Source organism: Ictidomys tridecemlineatus, chromosome 13, assembly GCF_052094955.1.
Source record: "Ictidomys tridecemlineatus isolate mIctTri1 chromosome 13, mIctTri1.hap1, whole genome shotgun sequence".
Lineage (NCBI taxonomy): Eukaryota > Metazoa > Chordata > Mammalia > Rodentia > Sciuridae > Ictidomys > Ictidomys tridecemlineatus.
The window spans coordinates 49,684,180-49,704,002 of NC_135489.1; the positions used below are offsets into that span (position 1 = coordinate 49,684,180).

Genomic DNA, 19,823 nt, shown 5'->3' on the forward strand with positions numbered 1-19,823 from the left:
TTTCCTGATTTTTCTCAGACTTCATAGAATTGAACAGAGTAGGGCATGGTTCTGGATTAGGCTTTGACTCAGGAGACTATTGTGGCTGGTTTGATCTATTTGAACCACTAAAACTTTCTTCACACCAGCAATAAGGCTGTTTCACTTTCTAGTCCTTCATGGGGTTGCTAGACATCCACTTTTAATTTCCTTCAGGAACTTTTTCTTTGCATTCCCCACTTGGCTACCTGTTTGGAGCAAGAGGACTGGCTTTCAACACATCAATTTTCCACATGCCTTCCTCCCTAGTCTAAATTATTTGTAGCTTTTGATTTAAAGTGAGAGACATGGCTCTTCCTTCCCCTTGAACACTCAGAGGCCACTGCGGTAGAATTATTAATTAGCATAATTTCAATATTGTTGTCCCAAAGGAGAGGAAAGCCTAATGGGGGAGCTTCCTGATGGAGCAGTCAGACTGCATTCAACATTCACCTGTTAAGATGGCTGGCTTTTATGGGTGTGGTTTGTGGCACCCTCTAGTCATTAAAATAGCAACATCAAAGATCACTGATCAGATCACTGTGACAGATATAATAATAATGAGGATGATGAAAAAATTGGAAATAATTTGAGAATTGCCAAAATGTGACACAGAGACACAAAGTAAGCACATGCTGTTTGAAAAATGGCACCAACTGACTTGCTTAAAACAGGCTGGTCATAAACCTTCCAGTTTGTAAAAAAGTACGTGTATAAAGTACAATAAAGCCAAGAACAATAAAGTGAGGTATGCCTGTATTTCTGAGGAAGTTTCCATACCTCCTGTCCACTGTGTATTAATTTTTTTCGGAGATTTTTTTTAATTTGTTATTTTTAGATATACATGACAATAGGGATATTTTGACATATGACACATACATGGAGTATAACTTCCCATTCTTGTGGTTGTGCATGATATGGAGTTACCATGGCGTGTACTCATGTATGCACATTGGAAAGTTCTTCTTACCAACCTGTCTGAGGTCAGTAAGCAGAGTCTCCCCATCCTACACACATGTTTATATAAAGTAGTTTATTACTCACAAGCCAGGAAGGGGTGACAGCAGCCTAGGATTCATTGCCAGTCAGTTCTCTAAAGCTCAGGAAAGATGCTCAAGGTAGATGGGGTCTCCTTTGCACATGCCCCAGTTTCACCACAGTTGAAGGAAACTGAAAAGCAGCTTGCACTGGGTTTTCTATATTGGAGCAATGGGACATTTGGGGCTAAAACTTTGAAGGAAATCTACTTCTAAAAAGCACTGGAACAAAGCCAGGGCTTTTACTCCTCCTCCCTCCTGATCTCAGGGCATTACATTCCCAAAACATTGTACAATTATTCCCTTTTTTTGTTGTTCCAGGGATTCAACTCAGGGGCACTCAACCACTAAGCCACACCCCCAGCCCTATTTTGTATTTTATTTAGAGACAGGGTCTCACTGAGTTGCTTTGTGCCTTGCTTTTGCTGAGGCTGGCTTTGAACTCACAATCCCCTGCCTTATCCTCCAGAGCCACTGGGATTACAGGCTTTTGTTGTTATGGTCTGAGTTTCATCAATATTGATTATAGATTATAAATTATAGATTATAGATTATAGGTTATGAAATATTAACAAATAGGATAATAGAATTATGTGATAAGTGTTATAGAATAAATAATAAGTTGCTCTAGTTATAAGTTAGAAGAAGTAATCATGTAAGACATAAGATTTAAGTTGTTAGAAATAAGATATAGAACAGTGTAAGGTGATAAATATAAGCCCATAGGTTAATATAATTATAGATAAGTGTAAGTTGACAGAACAATAGTTAGATTCAAGGTACGGCTATAAGCAAGTATAAGTAAATAGAGCCATAGTGACTCCATTTTTACGACTCTGGTGTGAGACTGTTATATAAGCTGTTTCTAAAATGTTAAAAAATTATATTTCTGTACTTCATATGCACACAAATGTGCTCGAACCCAGGATGTGGGTGTTTTTGCTCTGCAAACTGCTCTCTTAGCCCTTGTGTCCTGCTTGCTTGCCTGCACCTACCCTTTTAAGCCCCACAGAACTCTGGCAGAGACAGTTTGGGTCCTGTGGGGAGCAGTCACCAGCTGGCTAAATAAAGATTCTCCAATTTGGACAAAATTCGTACTGATAGTGTTTTCTGAGTGATCAGCCCACAACAGCGCCACCATGCCCAGCTTGTACAATTATTCTTTAGAACAAATGAGAAATGGGAGATAACTGAGTCCATCTAAATCTACAGAACTTTCCTGCAATTACCAGATTTGTAATTCAAATAATTAAGGAGGAAGAGTTAGGAGATAAACTTTTCTTCTGTGTCGTGTATCATTTGTACTCAGAATTTGAGTCACATGAACACTAACATTAAATATAATTTATTGGGCTGGGGTTGTAGCTCAGTGGTAGAGCGCTTGCCTAGCATGTGTGTGGCACTGGGTTCGATTCTCGGCGATACATATAAATAAGCAAAATAAGGTCTGTTGACAACTAAAAAAAATATTTTTTAAAAATCTAATTTATTTAGGCTTACTATCTCATGATTTTTATTTAAATATGAAGTTAAACTATGGATTTATAATGTATATATTGATAAGCCAATGCAGGGCATAGAGACATATTACAATTAAAAGACCTCATATATTCAAGCCATTAAGTTTCTTATCGTTAAAAAATAAAATTTTCAGAGGCATTTTTGTATATTGAGAATAAATTTTACACTGATAAAAGAGTGGAATTTATTTCCAAAAATGCCAACAAACGCAGTGATTTCAATGTAAGTATGATAAAAATATTTGTCCAACCAAGTATTTCAAAATTTTGTTCCATTTTCAGCATTTACTAGCAGGTCAGAGTGACTAATTCATTAAAGGTCTAAGTCAGAGTCTCATTTGAAACACTGGCTTTATAGCTTACCAGGTCTGTGACAACTGAGGAGTCATTCTTCTCTCTAATCTGTAGTTTTCCATCTATAAAATGAAGATGAAAATTCTTTAATATTGTTGTGATACTGAGGATTGAGCCCTAGTCCTAATGCATGGTAGACAGGCACTCTACCACTGGGCTATATGCCCAGCCTGTGATAATAATTCTTATCTCATGGATGGCTCATGACCAAATGATACAAATTTCTACAAAGCAATTTTTATAGTCATCATCAAGTATTAATTGCTCAGTGAACATGTTGTTATGATTATTTTTTTATCAATGGAAATCAAATACTATGGCTCTCACCAAAATAATTTTTGCTGTCCCTCTTCTCTGTATTTCCATGTGGTAGATGAGAGACAGTTACAAACTCTTTACTTCCTCTCCCATTGAAAGATAGAGATTTGTTTCTTCTCTTTGGATTGGTGTTGTTTTCTCTGACTGAACAAACAGACTATGGCCTTGCCAATTTCTGGGTGGGCCTTACAGGACCAGAATATTTGAGATACTTGCTCTTGAATGCCTAAGTCATGTTAGAGAACAACTACTTTGAAGTTGGCAAACTTCGTGGAAGCCCAGGCTACCATGAGTGGAGGTGCTTAAGGAGAGGAATCAGGCCCATCCACCATCATCCTATCTAAGACCCCAGCTGGCAGTGAGTATGAACTTGCCAACCAAGAAATTAAGCTATTGTGGAGGTAGATTTTCCAGCCCTGTGAGCTCTCCCACACTGAAAAGATAAACCAGTTTCCCTGAGTGATGCCCAAATTAAAGAATAATGAGCAAACTAAATGATTGCTGTTGTTCTGAGGTGGCTTGTTATGCAGTAATGGATACATGGAATATTTGCCAATCTTTTGAGGTTCACTCTTAGATCTCATCTCTTTGATATGATAAATCATTGCCCAAATATTTTAGCACTCTCTGATGTTCCCTTTTTACCATATTCATCTATGAATATAGATGAATAACAAAGAGTGGTGTAGATCTTAAAGACTCTACCTTTATGATCTACACCACTCGTTGTTATTCAGACACAAATACACGTATCATTTTAAAGACTTCCTTTATGTAATTTATTTTTTTTCTGTAAGTATGCAAGTCTACAAGACCCATATGCTAACACATCCTTTGTGACTCTGATCACATTTAGCATAGATTTGACCATGGTACACATTCAAATGATTCTTGAATAATTAAATTGCCTGAGTGATTTGCTTTGTTCTTCCTTGTAGTTCACTCTCAATTCCTTGCTGTTTTCTACATTATATTCACACTTCTATATTACATGATATTTTCAAAACACACGTGGAAATAGTCCATTCATCCTTCCTTAAAGTCCATGAGTGTGTTCTCCTGCTGTCCTGAAGCTACTTTCCATTATGGAGGTTGTCTGCCATCATCCTGTGATACTTGGCTAGTGTGATGCCTGCCTATGCCTTCAGCCTCATCTGGAACTGAACTCTGTATCTGCACTTTGGTCTTGTGGGTTCTGACAGCCCTGAATGTTGGTTATGCCTCCCCTCATGTTAGGTCCTTGGTTCATGTTGCTCTCTTGGCTGATACGCTGTTATCTATGCTCTGAACGCATTTCCCTCATCCTCACTTTCCCCAAACCTACTCAGTCTTAAAGGCATAATGAAGCTCCTATGAAGATTTTCTGATACCTTTCCTAGAAAAGAATAATTTCTTCTTGGGTCCTACCAATGATTTTCATCTGCATATCTCATCCCATTGATGACTATAGTTTTTCTGAAAACATATTTAAGTGAAGGAAAGTTGTAGCAAAGGCTGCTATTAGTGAGCACCGTGGACTTCTGGCAAAGGTAAGAGGCCATTCATTAGAAATAAGATCCATATAAGAAAAATTTAAAGCAAACAATTATAGCTTTTATAAAAATGAATTGAGCCAGCAAAATTTGAGAGAGATTTTTGTCAGAGACAAGTCTCTGAGATTGTCGCTAAAATATAGCTTTGGTTCAATCCATTTCACCATTAATTATTGGCTATTGTCTGCTGAGTCCATATGAAGTAGCTTCTGCATAAATCACCAGTTTAATAATCTTAGCTCCCTGCTTTACGTAGAAATTTGATAAATACAATAGTCCCCCTTATTCATGGTTTCAATTACCTGGTGCCAATCATGGTCTGAAAATATTAATATGGTTCACTCTCTGTATCCTTGGTTTCTGTATCTATAGACTCAACCACCTGTGGATCAAAGATATTTGGGAAAAATACTGTTTCTGAACTGTACCTGTACAGACTTTTCTCTTGTCATTATTTCCTAGCCAATGCTTTATAACAAAAATTTACGTACCATTTACATGGTACTAGGTATTGTAGGTAATCTGGAGATCATTTAAAGTATATGCTACACTGTGCACAGGATATATGCAAATACTACACCATTCTAAGTAAGAGATTTGAGCATCTTCAGATTTTTGTATCCAGAGAAGTCCTCGACTCAATCTTGTCTAGATAAGCAAGAGCCTACTGGGTCTTGAATCTTTTGAAAGAGACATAGAGAAACACCACATTCATATAAATTTATTGCAGCATATTGTTGTAATTGTTCTATTTTATTACTAATTGTTATTTTTAATCTTTTACTGTGGCCAATGAATAAATTACTTAATCATAAGAGTATGTATATAAAAAACATAATATATAGGGTTAGGGACAACCCACGGTTTCAGGCATCCATTGGGGGTCTTGAAATACATCTGCTGCAGAGAAAGGGAAGTTATTGAATGTGCTGAAAGAAAGCTCTCAGCTATCCCATACAAGCAATAAGCAATAAGTCAGGGTCTTGCATTTGTTCTGAATTAGATGATCAGTCATTTTTCACTTAGGAAAGTTGTTCAAGGCTATTCTCAGGTTTCCCTTATTACTCTCAATTCTGAAGTTAATTCCTTAATATGACCTTGTTTTTTGCCTCGTGGTGGTTTTTTTTTTTTGTTATCACTCTCCCCTTGGTGCTTAATATTTATATTTATTTAACAAACATAACTTTTTCATTTCTAGTTGTCATACTTACCTCTTGGCTTGTGCTGGCCCACTCTGGCTATGCTATATACATTGGCTCCACTTGCCTTTTTTTCTATGGTCCTCAACCAATTAACTCTAACATTACTCCCTCCTTTTCTACTTCTTTTCCAGGCTGACATTTCACTAAGTACCTGATTTGTCTGTCAAATCAGTCATTTTTACTACTCAAATTTCAGTGATATCAGGAATTATTTCATTTTGCATTTCTAATATGTATTGCTCATGATGCTGTAGGTGGTTTAATGCTTGGTTCATAATTCTACCAGATCTAGCTTTTTCCAAGTTGAATTCCATATGTGATGTTAAAATTTGAGTACTTCTTTATAGCTGAAACAAACTTTAACCACTCATGCATGGTGAGTCCATTGCATGGGGCTGGGAAGACAGGCAAAGATGGAGCCAATCATACCCCAGAGAATTCATTATGAAAGTTACATTTTTGGGACCTTGTATTCCAGGGATGCAGTTAGTTTTGACCACTGGGTGGTCTAAAGATCAAAGAAAACTTTCTAGGTTTGGGGACAGAGTGGGTTTATTATCTTACCTTTTTAACCTGGTACCCACCAGCAAGGTTATGCCACTTCAATTCTTGAAAACATCAATTAAAAATAATTCCTAGGGCCTTTTCCCCAAACCTTTCTTATACGCAGCTAGTGTGAGCTTTGTGAGCATTCAGGTTTTATTTTTTAATCTCTGAGATAGGTGAAATGTCAGCACTACTAGACATGAAGGAAAAATCAGAAACCAATTTCCCAAACATAAATGTAAACCAAGTTCCACATTAGACAGGCTACATTTCAATCCTGTGTGCCTATATGTAGATAGAATTCCTGTGGAGTTGCAAAAGACATATTTTTCTTCTGATATTACTTTCTAACAACTTTTCATGTTTCCTACTGAGATGTACTTGGCTCTAAAAAAATAAGAAAAAGAAAAAAATAACTATGTATGTCTAAATCTTTCTGGGGAAAAAAGAGGCAAGGGTGGAGAATTCAGCCATCTTTGTATTCTTGTGCCATACATTAGTATTTAATATGATGCTAATTTTCCGTAGGTTCAGTAATAGAAATTGGGTGTAGAAAGGTGAAGATAGCTCCAGTCATAAGAGACTCATTGAAAAGTAAATGGCTATTTATACAAAATTTCCATGAGCAAACCTAAACATGAGAGTGAAAGTACTGTCTGTAAAACTGTCAATAGAATTTCTTATAGAAAAGTAATAGCCATAATGGGAGACTGAAATGCACTTATCTCAGAAATTGATAGAACAAGCGGAACAAAACAAGATAGAAAATACTTGATGTATAGGATTTACAAAATAAGCCTGTCACATAGAATACTATACCTAACAATTGCAGAATACAAATTCATCTCAAATACGCACAGACCATTATTTAAAATTGTCCAATGAACCAATCTTCAAAAATTTTAAAATATTGAAATTGTACAGGTTGTGATCTTTAACTTCAATGGAGTTAAGCTAGAAAGTAATACCAGAAAAATTAACTTAAAATACTTCAACTTTTTGAAAATAAGTAATATCTAAATAATTTCAAATTTAAAAATCACAAAATAAATCAGAAGCATTTTTACTAGACCAATAAAGAAAATTTAATGAATCAAATATTATAGAATATATATAGTTATGTTCCAAAAGAAATTTATAAACTTTAAAAGAAAAATGAATAAACATCAATCTCTAAAATAAATATCAATCTCTAAGTATCCATTTTAAGAAGTTAGAAAAATGGCAAAATTAATCCAAAAGAAGAAGTAATAAAAAGCAGAAATAAAAGATATAAACAATGTATAATAGAGAAGATAAGCACAAGTAAAATTGAGTTTTGAAAAAAAAATTGATCAATCTCTTCAATATTTGGTAGGAAAACAAGGAGAGGAATTATAAAAACAATTTCAGGATTGAAAAAATTACATAACTGGAGACCTTAAAGATGTTAACAGTGTTCTTAACTTAGGACAAAATATTTGTCAGAATCAATAAAAATTGACAAACTTCTAGGAAAAAGAAACAACTTACCACAGCCTCTGTAGTAAGAAACAGAACTATAAATATTCCAAATATTCTTTATTAAAATAATTTTAAATTGAAATTAAAGCCAATTCCACAAAGACACAGATGGATTCATTGGTGAGTGTTTATTTATTTATTTATTTTTTTCTGAGTGTTGGGAGTCAAACCCTGAGTTTGCACATGCCAAACAAGGGCTTTACACTACTGAGCTACACCCCAGCCCCAACTGATTGTTTTGTCAAAATTCTACAGAGTAATGGTGCCAATATCACACAAAACTTTGCAAAGAACAGAAAAAGAGGAAAAAAATTTGATACAATCAATGTAATTCTTTGTAAACCAATGGAGATTAATTCATTAATTGATAAAGGATAGAAAACATTTGATCTTATCAATTACTACAAAAAAGTACTTATTAAAATTTGACCTCTATTATTTCTTACTGGGAAGAAATAGCAATATTTCTTTCATTGGTAAAGGATAACAACAAACACCATCAAATGTTATATCTTACAATGAGATGTTGAATTAATGCCACTTCTACTTTATTTACTATTGTATTAGAGATCCTAGCTGGAACAATAAGGGACGGAGTACACATAAGAGGAAAAAGGGATAAGAAATATTTTCTGACAACACGATATTGTATCACAGTTCCAAAGTAATGTTCTATTTGAACCTAGCAAAATCTCTGTTTACATCAACATACACAAATTAACTATATTACCGTATAACAGCCACAGCAAGAGAGTGAAGCTTAGAAATGATTCTGTTTACAACAACATAAAACAATAGCTTAACACCTTCTGAGTACCTCAGACTTAATCAAGTTAAAGGCATAAAAGGCCCCAAATTATAAAATATTATTGAGTAAAACTAACAAAAATCTACTTGACAACTCCATCATGATTCTGATTTGAAATGCCTAATATCCTTAAGCTGCCAAATAATTCTCTCTCTCTCTTTTTTAAGCAATAGTTTAAATGGAACCACATTTAAAATTCCAGGAGGACATTTTGGTAGAAAATGTCAAACTGATTCTAAAATATATGTGGAAAATCAAAAAAAAAAAAAAAAACTAGTGGCTCACCTTGAAGAATAAAACCAGACTCACTATTAAATATCAACATATATTGCAGAGCTACAATAATAAAGGCAGTATGATACTGGTCCAAGTACAGAAGAAAAGACCAATAAACAAACGATAAAGTTGAGAAGTAGATTCCAACACACATAAGCACTTGATTTATGAACAAGTTAGCTCTACAGAGAAGTGGTGAGAAAGAATTAGCTATGGGGAAAAGTAAAAGGAATTTTGATCACTTTGTTCAGAGCAGTTGCGATTCATACATTTACTCCATAACTATGTAAATAATATAAAATAAACTTCCTCCAACAATAAGAAAAAGTCAGACCACCCAATAGAAAATGCAGAAAGGACTTGAATGGGCACTTTACAAAAAAGATTTCCATTTGATCAATAGTTTGATGAAGATATGCTCAAATTCAAGTTTGCAAATGACAAGTCTGACAAATCTCATTGTGGACAAGATTGTGCAGTGACTGGAGTTGTTATACGTTATTGGTGGGAATCAAAATTGGTACGATTACTTTGAAATGCTCTGTACAGTCATTCTTTTGTTGAATATCCATATACCTATGAATCAGCAATTCTACTCCTAGGTAAATGCTCCACTTTCCACTGAATAAGATGATTTAAAGAAGGTGTGTGTGTCTACAACTTTTCAGAGTAACATTATTTATGATACTGAAATCTAAAATGAAATGACCAACAGATTGGAAAAGTGATATTTATATATATATATATATATATATATATATATATATATATATATTCACACAATAGGGTATTCTACAATGAAAATGAACATGCTTTTGTTACTTTACATGATAGTTTTTTTATGAGACTATAGAAATATAATGTTCAGTGAAAGGATGTAGAAATGAATATTTGAGATAGTTATCTTTAAATTAAGTAGGGAGTATGTAAAGGGTAACTGAGCTACTTGCTGGTAATACTCTAAAATCATCCAATTTTCCAGATAATGATATGTTCACTTGGAGACAATTAATTGACTTGGATGTTTTTTGTTAATATTTATTTTTTAGTTGTAGTTGGACACAATATCTTTATTTTATTTATTTACCTTTATGTGGTGCTGAGGATCCAACCCAGGGTCTTGCACATGCTAGGTAAGCATGCTACCACTAAGCCACAACCCCAGCCCAACTCAGATGTTTTTTGATTTACGCACTTTTCTGCAATCTACATTTAAGATATGTCTTTAACGGGACATTAAAAAAAAGAAATATCTTTCTCATTTTAATATTAACTAAAAACCTCTCTTTTTACTAAAATTTATAGACATAAATTCCTTAATCTTCAATTTTTATTTAATGTTACTCTTGGTCTTTTAATAAATTCTTAAAATCCTAATTGATATAAAATTTTTAAAGTTTTATTTAACATTAAATATAACTATGGTGTTAAAATATTAATTTTTATAAATGTTTTTAACTTATACTTTCATAATTTTATATTAGTAATGTTAATATGATTATTCTTGTTTTATTTTTTGATTCAGTTCAATGCTCTAAAAAAATAAATTTTGCAAAATATATTGAATAAGCAATTGTCAAAAAATTCTATGCTTTGTCTTAATGTCATTACACTTTTTATTATTTTTTCAATTACTTCACTTTGTCACACAGATTGAATTATTATTCTGCATTAAAGTTAAAACTCTAAATTGAGCAAAATGTGCTTAATTCTTTTTTGGAGCATTGTGCTAATTGTGATTTCTGAAAGTATGTCTTATAGTATTTTTCACTTCTTTTTATGTTACTTTTGGATGACTTTCTAATTTTTATTTTGTAGTAAAGATTATCTTTTGCATATTTCTATCTACTGCATTATTTTATGGATAGATTGATACTGGATTAGGATATTATCCTTTTAATTCTACCACCAAATATAATTTTTTTCTTAGTAATTCTTAAAATTTTCCAAATGAATGCAAATTATCTAACTGCCTAATTTATGTGCTTTTTGTTACATTTTGAATTAACTCTTGTATGTTTTTATTAAAAAGAGAGAGAAAAAATTTTTTAATATTTATTTTTTAGTTTTCGGTGGAAACAACATCTTTATTTTATTTTTATGTGGTGCTGAGGATCAAACCCAGTGCCTGGTGCATGCCAGGTGAACACGCTACCTCTTGAGCCACCTCCCCAGCCCAGCTCTTTTATGTTTAATAAAATTTAAATATTAACTTTAATGTTAATTTATGGAAAAAACAATTTAGTTCTTGCCATTTCTAGCTTTCTTTCCTCTCACTTTGTAGATTTCCAAAATCTAATGTTATCAAAGTGATTCAAATAATACTACTAAACCAATAGTGCTTTTTTTCCCCTTTCTTATATGTTCAACTTTGAAAAGTTTTAAATCATTATTTTGTCTTTATTCAACTTCAAAAAGTTTTAGATAATTATTTTGGCTTTTTGGCGTCACATTATTTTACTTTATAATTTATAGTTATTTGTATTTCAAAACATTTTTTTTTTTTACAAACCCAGGGAGCATGTAACCATTGACCTACATTCCCAGTTCTTTTTGTGGGAGGGACAGGGTCTTCCTAAATTGCTTAGGGCTTTGCTACATTGCTGGGGCTGGCTTTGAATTTGCAATCCTCCTATCTCAGCCTCCTGAGCTGCTGGTTTTACAGGAGTGTGCCACCACACTGGGCTCAAGATAGTTTTTGATACTGGTTTTCAGTCATTTATTTTCTAATCTCACCATGCTTAAAATCAGTTTGAATTGGATCTGTATCTTTGTACTTGAATGGACACATGGGAGACCATGCTGGGAGTCAATGGGGGAGGTATTTTCAACTTGTGATGCCCAACTAATGTAGATCTCACCTGGAAGCCCCAGTTATTATTGTAAACTGGACTTCATTTCCAGTGGTGGCACATGTACCCCTGGGATTGTACTTCCTGTGGGGAAGCCATGCATTATCTTGTCATTCTGAACAGGTTGACTTGTGCCTTTGGGAGGTCCATAAGAAATCTTCAAATGTTCAAGAAATAATACTGATAGGTCATGCAGCCCACAGATGACTGAGGATGAATCTCTATGAATAAGGAGATCCTTGGTTATGTGGCAAAGTTTCCTGAAGAGATAACACATTGGTTATTCATATACAGCCTGTTTTCAGTTTAACAGGAGGCATTCTATTAGAAAAGATGGTTGTATAAGACTCTTTGTGTGCACCCTCCCAAATCATATGCTGAAACCCAATCCCTAATGAGATGGTATACTCAGGTGGGAGCTTTGGGAGTTAAGTCCCGAAGGTGAAGCCCTCAAGGGATGTTATTAATGCCCTTATAAAAGAGGCTTCAGAGAGCTCTCTCTGTCCTTTGGCCATGTAAGGACACAGCAAAGGGATCAACTATGAACCAGGAAATGATTATTGATGATAGAGTTTCACCACACTTCTTCCTTATGGACCATTGTGGAGTTTATGTAATAGTTAATGCATCCAGCTATCATCAGCCAGGTGTGTCTTTCTGAGAAATTTAAGGAGAAATTTACTGGAATTTGAAAGGTAGACCCTGATACTTTATTGAATTTCTTCAGCTGTCTAGAACTGGGACCCTGGGGTGCCTAACTGTCGTCTGGCTACATCCTGCTACCTGGAACCCTGCTTTTAAAGTAGTTTTAATACTCTTTGAAACAAAATCGAATGGATACAATCTCAGCATTTTCAGTCATTAATCAAATGGGTCAATGGTGTAGCATACACATGAGAAAGTAGAAACAAAGTTTGTAGAAATGAGGAGGATAAATGTTGGGAGACAATTCTTTCTGGATTTCTCACAGTTCTACATAGATAACTAATTTGCTCTGGTCTATCTCTACAAGAATGTTTATGTCATCAAAGAAGACTGCGGAGATAGAGATCTAATATATCTTCTCCAAAGTAGATTTTTATATGTTTCATTGTAGTACAGAGGGATGCCTCCCTCCTCTCCATCAGCCTAGCATTTATTTATATTAACTGTAAATAGAAATAATGTCACTCTTATAAGGGGACTGAGTGGATAATTGACATATTTTGCTTTGTTTGGGTGCCAAGTTTTGAACCCAGGGATGCTTAACCACTGAGCCAACATCCTCAGCCCTTTTTACTTGTGATTCTCCTGTATCAGCCTCCTGAGCCACTGGGATTACCAAATTTCCTTTTAAAAATAGTTTTACTCTGTGCTTTTCAGATTAAATACTTTCCACTATATATTTTTTTAAGTTCACTACATCTTCTTTTATTTCTAACTTATGCTCATGTATCACATTTTGTGTGCATTCAGTGCATAATATTTGCCTAAGAAACTGCTTCACATGCGGAAGTTGACAGAGAAGCAACAGTTCTTTAGTGGGTGAACTGAAAGGATTTTTCTGCCCATCTCCAAGATTACACGTGTGTTTTTCTAGAGAGAGGACAGTGCTGCCCAGAAAGGTATTTGTTGCACACCCTGATGAATATGCATCCTTTGTAGATGGAGGAAGGACATACTTGCAATTGGAAGAAGTTGAGGCTAGTTGGGAATCTATAAATGCCCAAGTCGAAAGGAGTGATACATCCTTATGTTTAACATATGGAAATGCTATACTGCTGTTATTGGGATGTGTTCCCCCTTGACCCATGTATTAAAAGGTTGGCCTCTTAGGATGGTGCTACTGGGAATGGTGGAACCTTTGGAAGGTGGAGTCTAGTGAGAAGCCTTAAGGTCATTGGGGTATGTCCCTGAAGGGATTATGGGACATGGACACTTCTTTTTTCTTTTGTTTCCTAACAATGAAGTCAGTAGTTTTTCTCTGCTATAGACTCCTGCCATGATGCATTGCCTCACTATTGGCCCAGAGCAATGAAGAAATCAATCATGAACTTGAACCTCCAAAATTGAGCCAAAATAAACCTCTTTTATCTGTAAGTTGGTTATTTCAGGTATTTTGTTACAGTGACAGAAAGCTAACAGGTGAATAGGGTATTAGCTAATGATTATGATGGAGAGAACAACTCAAAATTAGGTAACTCAGGAATAATCTTTTTCTATATAGCACTATATCTGTAATATGTATATATGTTTTATGTTGTGATTTATATCAACTATATATACTTGCTATAAAGGTGGAGACACTTGTAGCCATGTTAGGAAAAGAGTTTAAATCCACCAACCAAAATATCATTAAACTTGTTCTCTGTAGGTAATTAAAAAATTTATTCTTACTAGGAAGACTATTGTTATTCTAAACACTACCATGTATATATTTATCTTCTCTCTTTTTAATTGCATGTGTGGCAGGGAAAGTAAAAATGGCTTTGGCTTTATAAATGGAATTGAATCCTATCTGCAGCTTTAATTCTATTTTAATATTGAATGAATTATTTCTGGTTCAGTAAGTACTTCCCTAATTTTAAAAATCAGGGTGATAATGTTTCTCAATGTAATTTTTTGTATGACTAAATTAGCATTGTACCTAACCCAGAGTGGCCAATTTTTATTATCAGTTCACAAATTCAGCATGCTACACTATGCAATGAGTGTACTTGAGTTGATTCAATACTATTAGATTGGAAGGAATATGATTGGCTCTCACAATTTCAATACACAATGGTCATCTTCTTTGCCGAATTTGTTAAATTGTGGTTGGGTTGTTGCTTTTCTCTCACAATTAATGCTCAGTTTGATGAAATTGCTGTTATATCAAGTTAATCTTCTGTGTAGGGTTTGCATTTTCCTCATGAATAAACTGTCAAACTTCTAATATTCCTTTAGCTGGAATGAATAAATTGGTGCTTATTCAGTTCCAGGATGCTCTCTGACAATTATTTTCTCTCACATTTCAACCCCTTTCTGACCTACATACAAGATGGGAATTCTGTGCAAAAACAATAAATGAATTATTCAATTTGATGGACCAAAAATTTATACATAGAGTTTTAAGGAAATTAAAGATCCCTTCAATAGGCTAAGATTCTCAGAAATGTTCCTTTCTTCAGATGAGCTTTATAAATAAAAATATAAGTATTTTATTTTTTGAAAATTAGTTTACTGTGGATTAGGCTTTCCCTAAACATTGTTTAAAAGATTAACTTATTAAACTAATTTATGCTTCACTATTACCAACTTAATATATTTTAAATTGGTTTTATGTTCAGGAGAAAAAACTATCCAGTGCTTATTTGGACCTTGTTATGTATTTACAGTTATGTCTCTGATTATGGCAAATAAGTCAAAGTATTTTTCACTTTCTTTAGACCAAAATGGTGAATTTACTTCTTTGACCTCCAGTGAATAATGAGCCTACATTTTTCAAGTTTAATCATATTTATAGCTTAAATTTCTCCTGTCCAAAGTGTCATGGAAAGTCTAAAATAATGTGGATAATATTTTTCCCAGAATGAATAAGATAAAAGTTCAATGAAGAAATTTACCTTTAGCAAAACTGGCCTGGCTAACTCAATTATATTTGTGATTCAGCTTATTTACTATTTTTCTCTTCCTTTATGTCCTGAGAACCCACTACTTTTTGCATAATATCTTTCCTATAGTACTACATTTATTTATTGGTCTCTCCATTATTATAGGGTTAACTATGAGAACAATAATTTTGTCTGCCTTCTTACCATGTTATTCACAACATTAAGCACAGTAACAGGCATTAAAGCAGGTGTTCAATAAATATTTGTTGAATGAACTGATAAATGCACCATACACAAGCCAGAGATTGTTTTTTCTAAAGATATAATGGTAGTGTGGAATTGGTCCTGAGCCTATAGTTTTCTTAACTTTCTTTGATTCTGAGTTGAGCCACTGTGTCCTACCCAACTGTGTGTACCCAGAATAATGACTTTTGCTTGAGCCCTTTTAAAGTGAATTTCTATCTCTTTTCACTACAATAAACATGACTAATGATATTGGTATTTGTCCTACAAATCAGTTAAGAGTAGAATATTAATGAGATTGAAAGAAATATATTTGTACATTTATTGATTGGCTACTTCTGACCGTTTCTGTTTTTTGAGGGCACAGAGGCATCTGAGACAGAATAGCTCTGCTTGCCAGGGGCTCACAGACCACTGGAGGGGATGGAGTGTTAATTCATATCCAACTAAAAAAAAGTGGCATCCAACTGTAGTCCTAGATAGTAGGGAGACTTAGGCAGGAAGATTCCAGGTTCAAGCAAATCAGTCTCAGCAATTTAGTGAGATCTTGTTTCAAAATTTAAAAATTAATGGTCTGGGGTTATAGGTAAGTGGTAATGAAGCCCTGGGTTCAATCTCCAGTACCACCTATACACACACAAATCGCCAGTATACAATATGAATTTGTAATAGGAGAAAAATATACTCCATATAAAAAAAACTTTTGAGAATTTGGAAATAAGTCTTATTTTATAAGATTTTTACTGTTACATATTAAATCTGAATATGGATAGGGGCAGTGGTGATCTGGAGACTTTCAAATTGGCTTTGGAGAACTGACTGTAAATTTGCTAGGAATTTTGAGAAGTCATCACTAAACACAATCATTATGAAACATTTAAAAATACAGAGACAAAAAAATTCTTGAAACTATCAATAATTATTTGACTACATTTGACAAGTCCATATACTGTTATATTACTTACATCTACTGCAGCTGTGTGGTGGAAATACTCAATTCCATGTTCACTGACATCACAGCCGAAGCTTGAAACTGGCAATATTGAGAGGCTTTAAACTTTGAAAATGAGCTATAAAGAAGCCTGCCACTCCTTGTAGGTATGTTATTTGTTTTGTCTATAATTCATTATTTATTTGTTATTATACTTAACTTTGTTGTCTAAACTTAAAAAGGCAACAGAGAATAACAACAAAGCAGATTAAATTTAAAATGTGTGTTGTTTCTGGCTCTTAGATTGAAATAGTACAAAAATTGAGAAAGGCTCTTCTGATATTCAAAGAAAGTTTTGACATCCGTCTTTATTGCTTTATACTCCTCTTATTCACTAGTGAAAAGAAAAATTCTCAGCAATATTTCAGTTGGAATAACATTAATTCATTATGTACAACCATAGGTAGCTATGGGTATAGCAGTTCAACAAAAATAAATGAAAGAATTTATATTGAAGTATTGATTTATAAATGTCAAGTGCAGGGGAGGAATAAAAGAATGAGATTAAACAAAAATCAATGAAAACATTTTGAAAAAATCAAGTGGCTGTTAGGAGTTTCCAATAAAGTATTATTATATACAGTATTTATTATTATTATTTTAAAATTGTGTGCTATCCAGTATCTATCAATCAAATTTAGAATAAACTTGTGTGTATGTATATAATACATTTTTAAGAGAACCACTGTTAACTTCTTACAAGCATAACACTGGGTAGGAGCATAAGAGTTTAAAAAAACAACAACAACATAATCAGTTATATTGACTTGTGCAATTTTCTCTCTTCTATAATGTTGCAGTATTATTTTCCAATTGTTGAGGCATTTGCAAGATGAGTTTTTAACTAATTATATATATGTAATATGAGTGTAAATTTTAATTAATAAGCAGCAAAATGTACAACTTGTGCAGAGTTTAATAATTTTAATTACTTATTATACTTATGTGAACATCAGCTAGATAAAGATATATAACATTTCTAGCAGGCTAGAAAGTTCCTTTGTGTCCTTTCTTTATAGTCAACAAGGTTAGCTATTATTTCACATCTGTCACATAGATTAGTTTGACCTGTTTTTGAAATCTCTGTAAGTATAAAAATATATTATGTACTCTTTTATTATTGCTTCCTTTTATTGTGACTTCTTTCACACAACAGTACATTTTGCTGTAAGTCCCTGTTGCAGCTTATAGAGTAGTCCATTTTTTCATATTTTGTAATGTTCCATAGTATAAATACGCTTCAGTTTGTTAATTCTATCTCTAATCAATAGGACTATTAAAAACAAAAGCTTCCTAGGAGAAGATGGAAAATTTCTATGTATGCCTCCTTTATTATTTTTCTCTTGAATCTTTTGCTTAACTTCAGCTCTGGAGCTGGGAACTCTGGCATTTCTTGGAATGGTAATGTTGATTTCCTTCGAGTAACATATATCACTCTGGATGTCAAAACCCTGTGGTCCAGTGCACTTAGTTGCCTCCTGTGTCTACACTATCGCCTTTTGTGAATGTGTCAGTCTGTATATTCCAGGACTTGAGGTGGGCCCTTCTTGTCTTTGATGCCGTAAACACCAGCAATTGAAAAAAGGAATATCTAAGAAAAAGAACAACACAAAAACTTCACTGATGGGTTTATGCTATGTCATTAATTTGGAAATTTAATTTTTAAAGTTGCTTTCCAAATGTCAATGTTTCTTGATTATGTTTTCTTAAATTGATAAAAAGCTGTTTAGAAAAAAAAAACAGTTCAATTTTAGCAGGAAATTATAATGTTATAAAGAGTCAGAATGATTGTGTGTGTGTGTGTGTGTATAGAGAAAGAGAAAATGATAGCAAAATCTTGAACACTGAATACTTTCTTCTTAAGTTTGACTAAATATTTAACTATTATCTTATCATTCAGTATTCTCTTGACATTTCTTTCCCCTTTTCTATAACAACTCAACATGTTGTTTTTCTACTCCTATTACTGGTTACTCATATTACTAATTACTTGTATTGATATTCTAATGGGAAGTTTGGGTATAAAATCTTACGTTTGTCTGACATGGGCTGGGCACTGGGTTTGATCCTCAGCACTGCATATAAATAAATAAAGCAACGGTCCATTGGCAACTAAAAAATATATTAAAAAAAGAAATAAAGCACAGCAAAATTTCCTTGATCAAGCATGAAGGCCAGTCATAATCAGTACTTATTTCAAGTGTACTGTTTATGGCACAACCAATATGCTACTTACTTTTACTTCCTGGGAACTAAAAAGAAATAGCTCCCCCCCAATGAACACATCAAATAGAATTTATATATCAATATGTGTTATTTTAAAAAGTAGTTATATCATGAGATCACACATAATACATATGATATGCATCATGGTAATATTCATGGCAAAGTGTGTGCTAATGCAGTCCTCTCAGAATGACATCTGTTACTGTGTCTTCCACACTTTCCTCAATTCCTTAGCCCATACCACTGAAGAGAGGTACTTCAGGGGGAATTGGGAAGTTACATATTTGGAATTGTAACATCATCATTCACACATTAAATTTATATCCAATAACATGATAGTTTAGTTCTTTCTCATGTTGTGTACACAATAGTTTTAGCTTTCTTTCTGATACACTAGTAATTCTACTTCAGAATATTTTTTCACTCAATCCATTTTCATCTAAAGAGTGAATTGGAGCAACATATTGAAGTGTCGTATTATATTCTTCAACAAGCATTTGAATGTTTTAGATAGGCAAGTACTTATTTGGGGCACTAAGAAGTACAAGTAAAAAAAATGACATACTCTCTTAATGAAGCTTCTGTTATAAATAGGAAATGGGGAAAGTAAACCTTTAAGCAAATTAGGTTGTAGGTAAGGAGTTAAATGCTGTGTAGAAGAACAAATACTTGTTTGAAGGCATATTTGGAAGACGAGTATCTAACTCATGAGAATGTGTAGAGCTGAGTTTTAGACAAGCAAACTTTGAGGGAAACTCATTATGAGCATTTGAAAAATATAAATCTTCAGCTCAAGGAAGAAGTCAAGGATAGAGATGTAAATTT

The 19,823-nt window shown here is 33.6% G+C and overlaps 1 long non-coding RNA gene across 1 annotated transcript in view; it reads right to left on the minus strand.

Annotated features, from left to right (window-relative positions):
• Window positions 1-2,937: 2,937 nt before the first annotated feature.
• LOC144370128 (uncharacterized) overlaps window positions 2,938-19,823 on the minus strand; it is a 71,139-nt gene continuing 54,253 nt past the window's right edge. Inside the window, exon 3 of the long non-coding RNA XR_013430068.1 lies at window positions 2,938-2,991. This is a non-coding gene — a long non-coding RNA (uncharacterized LOC144370128). The remainder of the gene's footprint in view (window positions 2,992-19,823) is intronic.